The sequence below is a fragment of the Fringilla coelebs genome (genome assembly GCF_963513975.1).
Source record: "Fringilla coelebs genome assembly, chromosome: 3".
NCBI lineage: Eukaryota > Metazoa > Chordata > Aves > Passeriformes > Fringillidae > Fringilla > Fringilla coelebs.
The window spans coordinates 68,996,534-69,004,054 of NC_140030.1; positions in this window are offsets into that span (position 1 = coordinate 68,996,534).

A 7,521-nucleotide genomic window follows, 5' to 3' on the forward strand; every position below is an offset into this window, starting at 1 on the left:
TGACTGAAGTCCACCAGCTGATGAAGCAGTCGCCTTCCTCCAAATCTCCATGTAAAATGTTATCATGTTTCAGCAAATCACAGGTTTCCTTAGGTTCTCTTTCCTGGATAGTGCCCTGTACTCGCTGTCATCCACACCCAACAGCCACAGCTTTGTCGTTTGATGTTGCTGGCTTATTTCAGAGTGCTCCTTGGAGAGCCTCAGCACGGTGTGCAGGGTGTCCCTGCAGCAGCATCAGTGCTGATGTGCATGGATGTGCATGGATGTGCATGGATGTGCATGGGTGTGCATGGATGTGCATGGGTGTGCGTGGGTGTGCATGGATGTGCATGGATGTGCATGGATGCGCATGGATGTGCGTGGGTGTGCATGGATGCGCATGGATGTGCATGGATGCGCATGGATGTGCATGGGTGTGCATGGATGTGCGTGGGTGTGCATGGAAGTGCATGGATGTGCATGGGTGTGCATGGGTGTGCGTGGGTGTGCATGGATGTGCATGGATGCGCATGGATGAGCGTGGATGTGCATGGGTGTGCATGGGTGCGCATGGATGTGCATGGGTGTGCATGGATGTGCATGGGTGTGCATGGGTGTGCATGGATGCGCATGGATGCGCATGGGTGTGCATGGATGTGCATGGGTGTGCATGGGTGTGCATGGATGTGCATGGGTGTGCATGGGTGTGCATGGGTGTGCATGGATGTGCACCCTGTGGGTGCTGTTGGGGCTACATAGCCCAGAGGAGGCGTCAGAAAGGACTGGCCCATGTTGGAGCAACTTGGTCACTGGGAGTCCTGTGAAAGGCTCTGAAATGCTCAGAGTGTCCTGCAGAGCTAGCCAGAATGCCTACCTACAAAGCAGGGTCTATTTGGAGTAAGTGAATCCAAAATCTGCAGCTCAGGGACAGTCCATATGGCATCAGAAAGATGGAAATTGCCTTGTTAAGGCCTGCTTTCCAAGCTAACTTCCATCTGTAAGGGATTTTTTGAGCTTTATTGTTAAAGGCCAAAGAGCGATACTGATGATGTCACCAGCCAAACACGGGTGGCTAAACAAAACCCTTCAGCAAAATATGGGAGGAGCACACTGTAAGCCAGAACAAAGTGTGATCTGGTTCACTGCAGTCTATGTGCTCCTTGGGTACATCTAATGAATACATCCTTTTCCTGGAAGGAAGTTAAAAATCATGAATTATGCATGTATAGTTTAAAAAGCAAAACAACAAAAAACTGTAAAAATCTATGTGCACCACCCCTAGATATCAAAAATGTCTTTTCAAGGCTGTTTTTTAATTTTTTTTTTTTTTTATTTTGCTAGTGAGATATTAATCTGTGTGTTTACTGGCTATTTGGCTGCCAGCAACCACTCAGGTAATAAATCAGATGGAGATTAAAAAGCTGTTTGCATTTCTGAAACAAACTTCAAGGTTTCCTGTGGGCTGTCAATGGCTTAACCAAGTTGCTTGAAACAAGAAAAGAATTTTCAAGACAAAACTGAGAGCTGGTTTGTAGTCCTGAATCCAGCAATCCCCTTGAAAACCTTTTTTTTTCCCCACATTTGCAATTTTGGCTAAGGCTCTGTGAAGGAACCCTCAGAGACATCATTTGTTTGGCACTGGAACCTGGTTGGATTAGCCAGAGACCAGAAGTGAAAAGTACTGTCAGTACTATGAGCAAGTTTGTTCCTGAGATTTGCAGATACTTGGAGTATAATTGCTTCAGATTACGGATATTTTTCGTATTGATCCAGCATTTAAACTTGGAATAATCTTCTACTTGCCAGTAGCATGTTATAATTCTGTTCTGATTTAAAAAAAAAATGCTATAAACTTTCCATTCCCTATAACTGTTCAGGGCTAAACAATTTGAGACTGGTGTGAAGGTTAGAATTCTTTGTATCAGTATGCCTTTTTTTCAACTGTATGACACTATTAGCTTAGTGCCTCTTTGATTGCACTTGACTATAAGTTTTCTCCAAAACAAAAAAATTTAGTAAATAGTTTGAAAATATTACCGTTTTACAATTTTTGAACACCATTGAATTACCAACTTGTCTTCTGAGTTCTGTATTTTAGACTCAGTATAATGTTTTGACCTACAGATAAAGATAGAAGCTGCATAATTTTTTCCTTTAAAAAATTATTTCTTTAATTATAAAAATATTGGCTGTGAATGAGACATACCAGGCCTTCTACCAGAAGGATGAAGGAATGAATGGGGAAACCATATTCTGTGCGTTTTTTGGGGGGGCAAAATTTTCAGTCCATAAAGGGGGTTTGTAAGAAAACAACCACTGATCCTTTCAGCTCTGTGTGCTAATAAGGATGATTTATTAAAAGGTTAAAAGTGTATTAGCAGTAATCTTATTGTCTCTTTATGTGTGATTGAGCTCTCTGTTTCCTGTAGTCTTGTTATTAAAAGAACTATTTCCTTAATAGATTGCATTAGGTTGTGCAGCAAAGGTAAATTATGATTTATATGCACTTGAACAGCATGCTAAGACAAATGTGGTTCTACTTAAAGTGTTACATTTATTTAAAACAACTGAATGTAAACAATTCTGCAGAAATAATTATTCATGAAGAGGTTTCCTGCTATTCTGAATGTGTCAAAAGGCTGGTTTCAGCTTCACTGGCAGTTTTCCAGATAAGACTAACACCAAACTAGCTACACACACTTAATGATTAACACAGACTGTGGACGCTAAGTACAAGAAATGCTGATTCCCAGCTTGAATTCTTAAGGCAATTTTTTCATAGTGAGTTAAAATATTAATTGCCTCACATCTTCTTTTAAACAACAAGTTTTTGCAAGATTTAAATGCAAATTAAAAGCATCAGGGAGAATTCATAACTGGGAATGATTTGGGCCCTGTTTTATTAATACCACCTCACACATGTCTTGGAAAATCCATTGCTGCATAAACCTTTTGTAAGCACTAGGGTTTAAGAAAAGGTGATACTAGAGGAGAGGCAGGAGCATTCTGACAGAATTGGAGTAAAACCCAAGTTTTGTGAATGCCCTGTTACAGCTGGAGCAACAGAGTGGAAATTAGCCTTCTGAAGCGTACCCTAGACAGAAGGAATAAATTCATTCCAGGATGATCCATGCAGATAATGGAAGAATTAATGAGCTGGAATTTGTACTTATTTTGCCAGCCAGATACAAAGAGTCTGGAAAGGTCATCTTTTTCAAAAGAGAGAATTGTTTTTGTAAGTCATCTTATTTGCAGAATAAGACATACTGACTCTCAGCAGATTTGCTGCAGAAGAATAAGATATGAACCACGCAGGAAATGCATTGATTTTGAGCAAATATTTGGGATAAAATTATCTGCTGCTATAAACAGAATCTGTTAATTTTTATGTGAATTTGAACAGTTGTGCCAGGAAAAGAATGTGTCTTTATATTTGCTCAATTCTGCCTAGGAAATAATCTGAAAATAAACATTAGCTTTTCCTAAACCCAAGTCAAATGAAGAAGGAGCTGGTATAAAATTTACATTTGGCAATCCCACTTTTTCTCTTATCCCCTTACTAGTGTCTGTTGTGCAGTTATTTCTCCTCAAACTTGAAAAATCTTACTTGTGATTATATTAAGCCTGAGACAGACAGATGCATTTGACAAATATAAATTACCTATTTAGAAGCAGTGCTTCTGATGTAATTGCTTAAATGGAGCTTAAGCCTAAATGTCAGTAAAACATTCACTATGTATTTGTCTGATCTATTCTCAGTGTGTCATTCAATAAGTTCTTTCAAGGTCAATTTATTTCCATAACAGTGAAGATTTGGGTTTTGCTGATATTGACGGTATTTTTTTTTTTTTTTATCATTCTAGTGAGCAAGTAAACACACACTTTTAACCAACTTGGCCATTTTCAAGTTTGAAATTCCTGAGATGCTTCAGAAAAAGGTAATTGTATCAGGCTTTACACCACCGGCATTTTGAATAGGGAAATGTCTTTACCTGCCTTGCAGTTCTGCAGCTGAATATCACTTGCCCAGTCAGGGAAATGTAAAGTCCTCTGCCTTGTTCTACCTTTCCAGATCTTCAGATTTCTCCATTTGCTTCAGAAGAACTTTAAAGACATTGGCATGGCTGAGATTCCCCCTACCACCTTTCACTGTGCACTGACTGACATCCTTTCAAGAAGACAAAGTAAATTGTTTCAGTCAACCAGCAGGTTGATCCATCACTATGTGTTAGTGAGGAACTCCTGCAAATAGCAGCATGTAGAGCATCTGTAATCAATCAGTCCTCTCTTCTTCTGACCACAGTGAGTAAATGATAAAGACAGATAAATCCCTTAGAACTTTTTAGCTTAGAAGTTTCGCCATTAATCAATAGCAACAAAAATTAAGGTATAAAAAGACATAATGAAAACCGTCTGGCAAAATTTTGTTTAGAGAAACGATAAAATTGTATTTTCCATGAAAATACGAAGGCAAAGCAATATGATTTTATTGTCAAAATAGATTATGTACAATAGAATGTAATAGGACTTAAGCCATGTCCCTGAAGAGACTCAGAAGTTCTGCTAACAGAGATGGGGTGAGATATCGATATGGATGGATTGCAGCAGAGTGCTTGAGAGAAACAGCAGAGACAGAAAAACAACCACCAGCAAAAAGTAGTGGGCAGCCAAAAGAACACCTATAGCATAACCTGAAATGAAGCTCAGAGTCTTTGTATATTACTTGTTATAAAAGACTGGAATAAGGAGGGAAAACTTTCTCTCCTGTTGCTTTCAGAGGGATCAGACTTTGACATAATCCTTTATATTTCCAAAGAACATGTGCAAACAAATATGTGTCCCTGCTATTGAGCTCTCTCCATACAGAAAGCACCACAAAGTTAGCTTTGATGAACTAGTCCAGTGGAAAGGGGTAACAGAACCCTACTAAAATACCAAACATCAAGTTCAAAAGGTGTAAAGGAAGTTAGTTTTAATGTGCAACAGGACACTGCATGCAAAGAACCTCAACAATTTTTGAAAGAGGTTATAGACATTTCTGAGAAGTAAATGTTTTTACTCACTCACATTTGGGAGTGAGTTCCACTGAAAAGGCAACCAACTGCTTACCTCATATTTTTATATGTTTAATGCTCATTATATGCTCAAATGTTATCAGCTATTCCTAACAGTGCTCCCATGACAAAATCAGAAGTCGTGCATATAATTACTTTTTTTTTTAAAAAAAAAGAAGACTGTGGGAAAAAGTTCTTTACAAATGTCCCAAATATCCTCCGGCTTCTGTGGAATACAGTGATCAAGATCAGTGTGCAAAGATTTCAAAACAGACTCTTTCTGGTCTCCTTTTTTCCAGCTAGGGAAGTTTGTAGCTAATAAGTGCATTTCAGTAAGCCTGCTGTGATTTTTTTACCCATAGGGCCAGAATTTGGCTTTGACACACACTGAAGCAGCCCAGAAACTTCTCCAGGGTCTCTATGGACTTCAGGTCAGTGGAGAACAAGTGCATGTCCTCTTTCTTATGCTTTTGCCTTCTTAGCATCCTCTTCTGACAGCTTTGAGACACAAGCATGCAGAGCAGGGCACAAACAGGGAATTCTTCCCTGACAGTAAAATATTTGGTTACAGGTTTACAGCAGGATTACAGAGGCCTTCCCACTGAGCACTGACCTGGATAATAGATGATGTCCTTCACTTGGGGCTGTGTTTCTACACAAGGGTCATATTAGTGAACTAAACAGAACTTTACTATAAAGTGGGGCGTAACTCCAAGGTAGAGCAGCGCTGTAACTTTATGTGCATTTCAGATGCCTTATGACTGCTTGCTTAGCAAAAGACTGACAGGGCTTGTTGCCCAACTGAATTATTATTGGCACAAATTTTAGAATTCAAAGTTTTGATAAAATTCAGAATTCTATGAAACCATTGGCCTAAAAATGCGCATTATTATAACACATGTTTATATTAAATAATTTAGCAGTTTTACAAGGCCACCACATTTCTTGCCTAGCAAGTAATACCACTGTTGAAATTTAAAAACTTGCTGTAGCACAGTCAAACTAAACATTTAGGATCTTGCTTTGCACCAAGATGAAAATAAAAAAGAAAATTTCAGTGTAGGAAAGTAGCAAATTTGTTCCACTATGGTAGCTGAAAGAGAAAATGGAAGACTTTAGACTTCATCAAAGTCACGGGAGTTGCTATTGGAAATTTAAGAAAATCACTGGCTTTAGTAGAGTGGACCAGGCTGGCACTAAATAGAAAATCCTTTTCCAAGACATAGAGTTGAGGAAACATTCAGAAATTATGAAAGAAATACCAGAATACCATTAATTAAATAAAAAGCTACTCTGTACCCAAACAAGCCAGTCAAGCATTAGGACACCTCTATATTCTGATCTTATGGGATTTATAAATTTTGAGAAAACACAAAAAGATAAGCTTTAATCTTTGCAATTCTGCAGCTGTTCAGATAAAGCAGCATTTCAGTGAATCTATATTAATTTTGTCAAAAGCTCCACTTCTGTGGCAACAGGAGGCTCTGGATTCATTTAGAATAGTCAAATAAGGAAAAACTAACTTAATAATTTGAATCAGGGACTTTAATTTAATTCTTTCACATTCCAGTGACTTGGGTAGTTTGAATGCTGTTGTCTGCTCCACAGTCAGTTTCTCAATATTTGCTTTGGAAATAGGTTACATTCTGTCTGTCTCTCCATCTCATTATTTTTCACATGGATATTGGGATTGGAGCATACCTTTAAAAGTACAAGTATGTGGTGGCCTGCACCCCAGCCTATGCCATAACCACCAAAGAGGTGATTGTGCTGGCTGCATGCACCTTACTCTGTACTTTGGGGGACAGACGACAACCTCAAAGCTGGGCTACAAGGGTGATCCAGGCATCCTGCAAATATTGCCAATATAATTATAATCAACCACCTTACTCCCTAAATCGTGGCCATGGAGCCATTGAGCTCTCATGCACTACAGCAGGTGGCACATCAGGATATTTCCAAGTAGGGACACCTCTTAAGGTTACTCCTCGAAGCTGAGAGAAGCCTTATGGTGTCAGATATTCAGCAAGTGATTAATAGCATCTTCAACTTTGAAATCTTAGCTATGATCTAGAGGATTGATCACACATATATAATCCTTTTGGCATTAACCCTTGACTAAGTCTGGAGCCAGGAATGGATCCAGTCATGCTTTCAATCCTCTCTGAGAAGGAATTTGGAAAGCAAGGGTGTCCTTTCTGAACAGCAAGGGGAGGGTCTTCCTGGCAGTTTTGAATGGTCCTGACTTCTATGCAGTAAGTAAGTGTACCTTGCCATTGAAGCATTTACCACAGAATTTTGTTGTATCAATAGAATATATTGTTGATTCTTTCCTGTGACTGAAGGGCACAATTCCAACTGCGAGAAATTCCTGTGGACTAGGTAACTGGATAAACATGATCGTTTAGTGAAAGTTCCGTAATTTGTCATGCACACTTGAGGGGCTTCTTCCAAAAGTTCTGAAATTGCTCAATAGCAGTCTGCATAT